Source organism: Mesoplodon bidens (genome assembly GCF_964165515.1).
Source record: "Mesoplodon bidens genome assembly, chromosome: 5".
Lineage (NCBI taxonomy): Eukaryota > Metazoa > Chordata > Mammalia > Artiodactyla > Ziphiidae > Mesoplodon > Mesoplodon bidens.
The window spans coordinates 22,252,991-22,263,910 of record NC_138161.1 but is presented as its reverse complement, the minus strand read 5'-3'; the positions used below and the strand labels follow the sequence as shown (position 1 = coordinate 22,263,910).

General features: G+C 33.3%; 1 pseudogene across 1 annotated transcript; it reads left to right on the top strand.

Annotated features, from left to right (window-relative positions):
• The first annotated feature begins 7,688 nt into the window (after positions 1-7,688).
• Positions 7,689-7,986, top strand: LOC308617901 (multifunctional methyltransferase subunit TRM112-like protein; annotated as a pseudogene). Its single transcript has one exon. The product of its transcript is annotated as a multifunctional methyltransferase subunit TRM112-like protein (transcript).
• Positions 7,987-10,920: the final 2,934 nt, after the last annotated feature.

Sequence of the window (10,920 nt, the reverse complement as noted above, 5' to 3'; positions counted from 1 at the left end):
TTTCTGGAGCATGGACAATTCAAGTTTTGCTTTTTGGAACTTTCTGGAAATTTTCCCCTGAATATTTTTGATGCCTGGTTGAATCCTCAGATGCAGAACCTATGGATACAGAGGGCCAACTGTACTTGTATGATGTCCTCCATAATTTCCCTCTTTGTCCCTTCATTCTGCAGATAGAGAAATGCAGAATTCTCATGAATGACTCTCAGAGATACAATTTAAATGAACATCACTCAGAAGAGCTAAGAAACTACTCTGCCCATCTCAGGACCTCTTCCTTTGCCACATCAGTTTTTTGAGAGTCTCCTCTCCTCAGCCGTCACTTGTCTACTACTCTTACTCTCTTGTGGGTTTTTGCTCAAAAGTCAAATGGGCAAAAATAACTTCCTTTACTGACTCTCATGGAGCATCATTTACGTAGTATTATCACACTTTGAATTTTCCTTCACAGTGCCTATCAAATATATGTTTATTTGTAGAGTGAGTTTTTAAAATATGTGTATTCTCACAAGAATACACACCTCATAAAATACGATTAATTTTGCACTCATGCTCTTTTCCCAATAGTATCAAATAGGTGGTGAGGTAGGCAATTAAGAGACATTGTCTCACTACCATTTTATATGATATAACAGACTCATCTGTACATGAGAAGTTCGAGTGTGAGAAATAAGAGAAATATAATGATGCAGAACCACTAAAACAAAACACAAATAAAACAAAACAAAACAAAAAAACACTTTGTTGACTAAAGTATAGATGTTCCTGCTAAGGAAAACCACTGATTTAAGTAACAATAAATAAGGTATTATATTTTTCTTAAGCAGTATTCAATGACAGAGGAAAAAGATGTTTATGCAGGTGGTTTGTTGATCAAAGATCGACAATCTGTAGGCAGGAAAAATAAAAAAAAAATTCAGAATTGTGGGAGACTAGTTCAAGCAACAGTCTGGATCTTTGATTAATATTAGGGAAGTTAATGAGGAAATATTATGAATATTTAAATAAAGCAAGTCACACTATTTTTTTCATTTCCTAGTGCACTTAAAAGACTACATTATAGTGTAAAATAATTGTGCAATAACATTATGTCTAAAAGTTAATGTACATACATTAATTACAAATAATGCTGTTAGAAAATGGTGCCAATGAACTTGCTCAAGAAAGGGTTGCTACAAACCTTCAATTTGTAAAAACCACAATAACTGCAAAGCACAATAAAGTGAATCACAATAAAATGAGGTCTGCTTGGACTACGGAATGAAATGACTGGAGGTCTCAATATAGAGGTAGAAAGAGAATAAGGGAGGGATAAGTCTTAATATTGCTGTAGAAACTACAATAATTAGGTATAACATTTCATAGTCAGTGGTTTTATTAAAACACTTACATTCAAAGATCATATGTAGAACAAAAGATTTGATTATAAAAAGAGAGCAAATTGCTAGACAGAAATTTAAAAGAAAAACAAGAACCTAAGGTGTTTTCACAAGAAATAGGAAAGCATTTGGTATGGTATATCACTGGTACTATTTTTTTTTAAATGAGTATATATTGATAAGATTTCATGTTTTTCAGTATTCATCAAGCTATACACTTTAATTTCTTCTACTTTGATAATGAAAAAAAAAGATTCAGAAGGCTGCTATTCATAGAAATCAAATTGTTGAGAGTGTGAAAACTCTAAGGGCTTCTACAGATTATGGAGTCCGCCCTTCCCCATTATGTAGATCTGGAAATGGAGGTTCAGTAAACTTGTGACCATCCTAGGTTGCAAAGCATTCTGTGCCAAGGCCAGTCTTCTTCAATTACATGTTATCTACTTTATTACATAAGTAAACCAAATAGCTTAGTGATTACTTCTGGATTACCTTCAAAATGCATTCCATTTAAGAAATCTAAGTAAACTAGTAAGTAAGTTAGTAAGATTTTACTAATAAGTAAAATCTAAATGCATATTTAAATTCATTCATACTCAATATTTATATATGTAAATAATGAAAACTCAGATAAATAAGCTTGATATAAAACATATTTAGCATTATTTAATATAAAAATAAATCTTGGGCTTCCCTGGTGGCGCAGTGGTTGAGAGTCCGCCTGCCGATGCAGGGGACACGGGTTCGTGCCCCGGTCTGGGAGGATCCCACATGCCGCGGAGCGGTTGGGCCCGTGAGCCATGGCCGTTGAGCCTGCGCGTCCGGAGCCTGTGCTCCGCAACGGGAGAGGCCACAACAGTGAGAGGCCCACGTACAGCAAAAAAAAATAAAAAATAAAAAAAAAAAAATAAAAAAAAAAAAAAATAAATCTTATATGAGTAATACAAGTAGGAGATTATAACTAACAAAATACATTTAGGTATTGAAAAGGCATGCTGTTCCTGATGAATAATGGCAATAGTAGTAATATGGATCTAATAAGAGAAAAAATGAACTGAATCCACTGGATCTTTCTCCTACCTTCAGAAATTAAAATGGAGTTCAAACTTATGACCAGTATTCCCTTAGCTTCCTATATGATATTTTGAAAACCATGAGTAATTATGATTCATATTCTTTCTGTTGTGCTTTATTTCTTTTTCATATTAGTATATATTCAGTCACTTAAATGATTACCATTAGGAAAAATATGAACCATTAATATTAAACAAAGCAATGTGAATTTGAGAAATGACAATTAACACTTTTACATTGATCTGTATTCTTTGGCTTAGCAGAAGGCATTAAAACGCCAGAATTGTGCTTATTTACATAAATCTACAAGTCGAGTTGTAGAGTTTTAAGTATCAATGGCTTCATGATAAGTTTCTTAGAAAATCCCATCTGTTATAAAATATGTGACCTTATTAATTCAGAAAATGTCAATTAGAAATATTGTTATAAATAGAAATATACTAGGAATCAGACATCTGATTTTCTCTGCAAAGAAAATCATTAACTGTAGATGCTTAATGGAATTTGTGAAGAAACCTTGCAACTTTGGTAATTATTAATTAACACTGATTACATTAAAACTTATATGGGAAATACTGCATAGTTTTACACATAATCAATGAACTTCATCAGTCAAATTTGCATTCAGTTGAAGAAAAAACTGCTCTGTAAGAATCATTATAAATTAATTAGTACTTAACACTTAATTGAAATGAACACATTGAAGCTCATATTTCATTTTCAGAAAATAAGCTTAACTATCATGGATCATTTGGTTTGCTGTTCACTCTCTATTTTACTTCCAAAACACTTTTAAAAACTTACTCTACAAGCAAAAACAGATCAGACTGTCACTCAGTTTTTCCTATTTAACACTCACTACCACCAATTACCCAATTGGCTGTGGTATTAAAAATTTGGTTTATGGGCTTCCCTGGTGGTGCAGTGGTTGGGGGTCTGCCTGCCGATTCAGGGGACACGGGTTCGTGCCCCGGTCTGGGAGGATCCCACATGCCGTGGAGAGGCTGGGCCCGTGGGCCATGGCCGCTGGGCCTGCGCGTCCGGAGCCTGTGCTCCATGGCGGGAGAGGCCATGGCGGTGAGAGGCCCACGTACCACAAAAAAAAAAAAAAAATTGGTTTATGAAAAATATGTACTCAAGGAACAACAATCCTTAAGTCTAATTACCCTGTTTCCATAATTTACACTTTCCTCACTCAAGGCTTTTGGTCATCTCTCAGTTTCCTTGAATAGGGTCTCCCCTGATCATTTAGCATGCATAAGAACGTTCCTCCCAAATTCTCCTAATCACAGATTGTGCTTATGTTGGGGAGATCCTGCTGTAGGACGTTTATCTGATAAGGCTTTTATGATAGACCTATAGAAGCAGAAGAAAGAGTTAAAAGAGAGTAGAAAATGTTTCACCAGTTAGAAACATCCATTTTCTATTCTACAGTAGGGTAACTACATTTATTTGCAATAATAGGGCTCAAGAGAGGATAAATTCACTATAATGATAGGTATAATAATGGTGACTGGAGTTTTGGTATTGTGGGCAGAGAGTTCAACATAATCACCCTCATGTACAGTCTTGTCTCTACCAAGCCATACCTTCTCGGCTGTATTTAGACCATGTATAAAATCTAGAGCTTCTGCAGTTACCAGAACTTCCCATGGTATAATTCCAGCTGATAAAGCAATGTTTCTATGTACAAATGGTGCTTGAATAAGCCATACCCAGTACAACTACAGCTTCAATGATGGCAATAAAATTTGAGAGGCATCACCACAAAACCTGAGAATATTGGGAAAACACAGGAAGTCAAGAGATTCAGCCTGCAGTCCAGACACAGAAACTTAATATGAATCTTGCCACTACTACCCAGGTTTTCAGGGGCTTAGATTTTCCATCTGTACTAGGAAGATATGTTTTTGATTATCTCCAAGACCTTTTCAAATAAAAATCACACATTCTATGCTTCAGGGCAGTGACTTTTAGACCCATTACTTATCATGCCACACAGTGGTATTTATCAGTGTAAGTGATATAACTATCCAGTTGAAAGTTTCCGAACTGAAAACCAACTCTATTGATTGGAAGATATGGCAAAAAGTAAACTAGAATATTTTTCATTAGATAATATATATTTTAGGCTTGATGATTTATTTCTTGTTTTAATACTTCCAGCATTAGTTTAAGCACCTACACATGTTCAGCATTTTAATATTTACAATCAGGATTTCAAGTGATGTTTCTTTTAGAGTGATGCATCTTAAATTTATTTCTCATTGAGTTACAAATCAAATCACGTTTTGCAAACAGTGAGGTGAACACTGGAACAGTTTTTAGCTTGATAATTGTAGCTCATACGTTTCACTGACATCTGAGAATGAGACTAACAGGCTGCCTTACAAATAGGACTGCTTACTGATTTTGCAAAGGTTGGAACAGAAGAGGCTGTACTCTTTATCTGTAACTGTAACAAGCCCTACCTTCCTATATTGATTACTTACTCTTCAGTGTTACAGTAAATTGCTATTGTGGAAACATAATGATGCTGAACATTTGTAGCCCAGATAGGGTAATCTTTAAACACAGTGTGCCCTGTTCTTTGTAGATTTACTAATAACCTCTTTAATCGTTTCTGTTCAAAATACTATGAATTCTGAAGCAGAAACCAGCCTAATGATACAACTAATATATAAAGCATAACATTTAATCATTTAGAAGTAAATCACAGCAATTATTTTTCCATCCTTTAGACAGTGGGACAATTTTTTTTCCTAATACTATTCCTAATAAACCTAAAATAAATTCATAGAAACTTGCATTCTATTCCTGCTCTTTTGTTCTTAAACCAAAGTTGGCCAAGGTAATTGTTTCTATTTTATAACATGAATTATATGTTTGAAGAATGTTTTCCTATCAGAAGAATACAAATATTTCAAAAATAAGCACATTTAAAGATCTATCAACCCAAGTATATTGCAATGAATTATCACCAGAAATAAGGTGAATACAGGGTATATAGGAAGATTGTCATGAAAGATACTATATCTTGTTGTAACAAAATGTATTTTTTACAAAATGTTCCTCCTTCAGAAAGACACCAGTATCTCATCTATTTTATGAATTGAGTTAGTTCAAATAAAAGTGATTAATGGGGATGAAAGCCATCCTATTATATTTTTCTTGTAGATATGAAATACAACTGAGAAAGAATTGAGTAAAATAAAGAATATTTAATAAAACAGAGCCTGTAAACTTTGGAAGCACATTTGAAAAATGAAAACATGGTATAAAGTACTTAAAAAAAGAGGAATTCTTAACATAAGTGTTCATTTCTATCTCTGTAAAAGAATATAAATTCTAGCTCATTATTTTTTCTAGAAGGAATAGTAATTAGAATTAGGGTTTTTATTTATTGTTTATTTTATGTTTATTTTCTATTGAATGAAAACATTTAGGACCAAAATATTGACTATTGTTTTAGTATCATCATTCTCTTGAAAACTAAAAAAAGCAGGTTTAATTATATTCACCACCACTAACAGCAACAAAAAAAAAACATTTTCGAATCAGGTTTGTTGTCCTCAGTCTTACATTCATTCTTTCAAAATATTAATATTTTGAAAATTCTCTAACAGAAATATTAAGGGAAGTATCTATAAGGACAAACAAAAAGAATTACTAGGAATATATTTAAGTTTGCCTGGAGAATTCAGACCAGACTTCCAAGTTGAGGTGTTACTTAAGCTGATCTTTACTGTGCTTCTTCATTATCAGTGGTTTGATTTTCTAAATTAGGCTAAGTGTTTGATCTCTTCAAAGTCATACAGAGTAATTTTAAAATGATTGCCTTTGTGCAAAGACTTCATAAGTCAACAGAAAGAGTTGCATGTATATAATCTGTTTTAATGTGTTTCTTAATGTATCCTTGATGTGTTTAAAATTAATTTTGTGTGAAATTTGAAAAATAAAATTAAGTATAAATACTGAACATATGATATGCATAGAAGCATAGAAGTATTCTTAACAATACATGTGAATTAGTTTTTAAAATTTTATACATTGTGATATTTATCTAAAATTTTTCTTCTTAAATATTGGTTGACATGATACTCAGCAGTATTTGTAACATGGAAAATTATTCAACTTAGCTTTATAAGTCCTTTAACAGTATTTCCATTTTACACTGACAATGAGAGCACACTTACATTACCATCTTCTACTGATTTTTTAATTAATAAATTTTGTTGTTTTAGAGCAGTTTGAGGTTCACAGCATAATTGAACAAAAAGTTCAGAGTTCTCATAAACCCCTGTCCCCACACATACACAGCCTCCCCTACTATTGATTTTATCACTTTATAAAATATTCAGTGGCTTAAATATTAATTTTTTAAAACTAGATTTTCCTCAATGACTTGAGAAATATGTATGTAATTAGAATTCTAAGACTAAACAATGCCTATATCCTATATATAAAAAAAATTTTTCAAAGTTGGGTGATTATTTATAGCCAAGGTGAATGTACTTAAAATTCATTTCAAAAGCTTTACCTAGATAAAAACCCAAAATACATAAACCATTATTATTTTTCATTAAAGAATATTTGCATATGTATTCAAAATTTAATGGTTTTGCCATTCTTTTTACTGTATATAACTTTTCATACTTACTTGCATACTTCTTGAGAAATTTAAATGTGTATAATCTGTAGCATTTTTATATTGCTAAGAACCAAATATAAAATTCATTTCCCAGAGGCTTTTATGAGTTAAATGGTAAATAAGTTTTTAATGTATGTCTGTAATTAGAAATTGTATGTAATTAGAATTCTAACACTAAACAATGTCTATTAAAATTTAGTTAAACTAAAAACTATCCACAAAGCATTCACTTTCTATCAAATCTACACTCTTTGCTCGACCCCTATATACAATTCCCCATATTAATTTTCAAATTAGGGATTTGTAATAATCTGCAAATTTTTAAAGTATAATTTACCCCATTCTTAACAGTTAATCTTTATTTTGAACACTGTTTTAACTGATATTCTTCCCATCAATTTAAGACTCAGATTTCATCCCTTATAAAATACTGAATTTAAGCTTACTATGCTTTATTTCGTATCACCTTCACATACCTGTTGTCATAATATTCACTACCTCAGTTCCCATTCACATCTCAACCCACTGCAATCTCATTCCACTTTACCAATGAAGTAGCTCTCACTAAGGTCACTAATAAATGACTGCTGAGCTCGCATGTGCGGGGGTGGGGCCTCATGGCTTCCCCCTGCGCCTCCAGGCCACCGGGGTCCTCATCAACCCTGTGGAGTTCAACCCTGACTTCGTGGCTCCTAGGGTAACCAAAGTGGAGTGGGTGGCATTTCTGGAGGCTGCCGACATCTTGTATCTGGTTGAGGTGCCCAAAGGCTGGAGGTGGATGTGCTGGAGTGCACCCTACAGTGCCCAGAGTCGGGACGTCTGTTCCCCATCAGCTGTGGGATCCCCCACATGCTGCTGAGTGATGAGGAAACTGAGACTTAAAAGCATTCCCGGCCCCGGTTTTTCACTGTGAGTGTGCGTATCTTTGTTTACGTATATCCTGTTTGCTACTTCTATCTTGTGTATCCCCAACCCTTGGGCCAATGACACACTGGCATATATATATATATATATATATATATATATATATATATACACACATATACATATATACATATATCTATATATTTTTTCTCATTAAAGTTTCAAAACCAAATATATATATATATATATATATGTGGTGCCGCCGCTGCCAACTCCTCTCCATCCTTCCCATGGGACGAGGGGCTGCGCCCGCGGTCAGACCCTTCCAGGAGTGTTAAGCCAAATAACTGTAGGTGTCCTTTTCACCATCCACTCGCTCCAAATATTCTTTCTCGATCAGAATGTCAATGCATTTCTTAATTACTGGGACCGGAGGCTTGAATCTTGAGCACAGCTGGGTCAGTACTTCTGCAAGTGACTGCTGGTGCTTTAGAACATTCCTCATTTTCATAATTCTCACAACAGCCGCCTGGATCAGTAGTTTGCGATCTTCCTCGATGTTTTTGTGTGTGGTTTCTTGTTCCTGCTTCTATCCTGTTTCCAATCTTTATTTGAATTTTAAGCAGACGCTCCATATTGAGCATACTTTTCATCTTCAAATTTTCTTTCTTTGGTTTTCATGCCAATGAAAATAACTCTTGTTGATAGGGATTTTTAGGGCTACAGTGTAATGTGTATGAATCCAGTGTGACAAAATATATATTTAATTGACCACATAATGTCTTACGTCAACATAGAAGTAGGGTGGACCATACCTACTGCTTAATTTTAAGAAGAAACCCTACATAAATATTTGTTACATAAGCCTTGGCCCGTGGTTACTCTGTATTTGTTAATGACTTTCAAACTTATTATCTTGATGCACAGAAAGAGCTAAACAATTAAGAGAGTCATCAGGCTTTTGTGTCTACATTTTAATGGTATTGGCAGAGAGTTAACACAATTGTTCCTCTTCTGCATGAGAATTTTATTTTCAGTTAATTTCCTAGCTTTGTTTCCCTAGAAACGGAGAAGGACACTATTTGTCAACTAAGTTACTAAGCAACACTGCTTACGGTAAAACAACTGCTTAATTGAAGGCTGACTTAAACCAAGGGACAATAAATAATTGATAGGAAGCCCTACTGTGAGGTTCCTCTGAGTGTAGAGATTCATAATTGGGCATGTACCTTGTACAGTCCATGAGAGGTCTTTCTACGGAGTTGGTACAAATGATTATGGCTCCTGTGGAATGTGAGGCTTTTAATCAAGGGTAGTTTCCAAACCTGTAGATTCTGTATTTTATCTCCTTTCCACCTAAGCTGTTACCTGGGTGGAAGAGAGCTCAACAGAGCTGTATGGGTTTACAAGAACTGCTGCAAGACTCCTACTGAGAGGAACACCTACTGAGGAGGCCCTCCTGGCAAGCTGAGGTTCCTGCCCTAATCCTTTTGATTGGACTGGTACAACTGAAATACTGATTCAACTTCCAGATGTTCTGACATTTCCAGATTCTCAGCATCTATGTAATTTTCATTCAATATTTTTCTCTATGTGTACATTTGTATGCCAAACTTTCAAATTATGAAAAATCTTAACTATAGCAGGGCTAACATATTTAGACTCACATAATATTAACAATAACTATTATGATATAGGGGATTTGAGATCTGTCTAATATGAAAACCTAATTTTTCATGCAGATTCTGAGTTGCAGCCTAGACAAAGTAGGAGAGGAGACAGATAGAAAAATATTATATCTTTCATCATATTACATGGATTAACAGCCTATACCATGAGTTATATGTTTCATAGAAATGGAATCAAAATTTAATTGTCAAAACATAAATGTTGAAAATATACTTAATTACTTGAAGGTTTTATATAAAATACACATAATTTGCTATATGGGTATTTTCAAATGTGCTTTATTAATTAAGTATATGATTCATTCAGTAGTCATTTTTTTATCCCTTATTTTAAATTATAATTTGGAAATATAACATATGCATAAAATCAAACATATTTAGACCATGTTTGATAACAATGTCAGAACTAATCAAAATCTTAGGCAATAAAATATTCACACTTGATATTATATACTGAGCCTAAATTTATCTACTTTTCAACATGGAGACAATCCAGTGCTGCTCTAATTATAAATTAAACGTATTTTCAAAAATTAAAAGTATTTAAAATGCAAATGCCTTTTATAGGAATTTCAACTTCAATATTTAAGATATATCTTATTAAAGCTTCTCCCACAATTTTTTTTTCATTTTGTTTCTCTTATTTGTCTTCAGTCATTATTTTTTTTAATTTGTGTTAATACATGTTTAAATTTGTGGACTACATCTCTAAGAAGTACCCGTAAACATGGCTATGTTTAATTATGAGTATATAATTCACAGTGAATTAAGATAAATATTTGACAAGTGTCTGGGTTGCTTGAACAGTTATTTCTATTCTCTTAGTGAATGTTTATATAATTATCCTTTTGATATTATCATAACAGTCTATATTACTTGAACACAAGTTCTGAGATATTTATTTACTTCATTAATTACTTTATGCAGAGAGAACATATTGGACTTCTGAAATGCAACCAAAGAAATAGCAAGTATATTAGATTTCAGGTACAATATTTTAGAATAGCAGATTGTTTCTCACTGCCAGAGCAAGGTAATTCATTCCATCGTAAAATGACGATCAAAGGAACGTTATCAATCACACTAGCTGATAAACTTTTAGTGCAGAGATTAAGAATTGGACTTAAATTCCTTAATTAAAGTAATAAGCATAGATTTCATGTTTTTTACTTAAAAGCAAACTTTTCAATCTAATGTATGAAAACAAATGAGTGATAAAATTGGCAGAAACTATTCCTGGACAAAGAAGTATGAAAATGAATGT